Below are 1,407 nucleotides of genomic sequence, written 5' to 3' on the forward strand. Positions count from 1 at the left end.
ACTCCACGCTATCTTTCCTCTTTGCGTGAACTCCTTCATGCTAAAGTAAGAGGGATGCCCCATCTTTCTTACATGGTGAGAAAGGTTTCAAAAAGGGCAGCCACTTATCTTCTCCTACATGCCACAAAAGTAGGAATCGGATTCCTATTGAAACTCTCTTTGTGAAGTCCTATTACATGCCTATAAGTGGGGACTTGTTGGGCGTGGGCAGCTAAGTTTATAACGTAAGAAACCTGTTGGCTTCCATGTGAGTTTGCTGCTGTTTTGGCATAGAAAAATTAGAAGGCTATGCTGGGTTTCAACATGAAGAAAAAGAGAGGAATTGTTCTTCTCCTTGGCGTGAGAAAATGATGAGGAAGAGGGTCTTCCTCATGGGCTGAAGAAAGGAAGAAGAGTCTTCCTTCTTATGTGCTGATTTTTGGAGAGAAAATGCATGAGAATGGATGAGAAAAAGGTTCTCTCATATGTGAAAGAAAAAGAGAGGAAAGGGTTCTTCACTGGATATCTAGCATAGAGATCGTGTGCATGATTTCAGGAAGAAAAAGGAGAGAGTCTCCTTGATGTTCATCTTCCTATTTATCCTCTTGATTTTCTTCTTCTCTAAGAGTGTCTTGAGAGAAAAGAAGAATTTTCTTCAATCGTCAAGATATGACTTTGTAAAGGAGCTAGCACCCTGATGAGATCAAAGGCTTTTGATTAGATCAAGACCTTGTGTGGATATCCATAGAGGCTGGATGTTTGTATGGCTTCAAAGGGACCTGGAAGACATCCAGATCATCGCTTTGTAGGTGAAGATCAGTTCATGACGAAGATCCAATTTTGAAGATGGAAAGGCGAAACAGGTATGCAATCAAATCGTATGTTTTATTTTTCAGATTAAAAATCAGATTATGTAATTTTCTACATAATGAACTAGATCTTTAGGTGTCTACATATGATGTATGCATTTATGATTAAAATATTTTAATCAAATATTCTACTGTATTTTGATTTTGAAAAACTATTGAAATCCATATGTGCGACCACCATAGAAATCCCAACAGTGATATTAGAACCACTAGTTCATATGTATGAAAATAACATGCATGATTTGAAAAGAATTTTTAAAATCTGGTTTTAATCTATACATGAGATGTATACTTATTTGATTTAGATCTAAAAAAATTTTAAGATCTGATTTTGATTCATATATATGATATATAAAAGCATACTTAGGTCTGAAATTAGTTTGTATAATCTGAATTTTATTCATATATATGATATATGATTGCATGTTCAGATCTAAAATTAATTTCTATGATCTAAATTTATTCATATATATGATATATATTACATGCATAATCTAAAAATTATTTCGAGATCCAAAACTTATTTTTTATAATAAATTTAGATCTAAAAATTTAGATT

Source organism: Elaeis guineensis, chromosome 4, assembly GCF_000442705.2.
Source record: "Elaeis guineensis isolate ETL-2024a chromosome 4, EG11, whole genome shotgun sequence".
NCBI classification, from domain to species: domain Eukaryota; kingdom Viridiplantae; phylum Streptophyta; class Magnoliopsida; order Arecales; family Arecaceae; genus Elaeis; species Elaeis guineensis.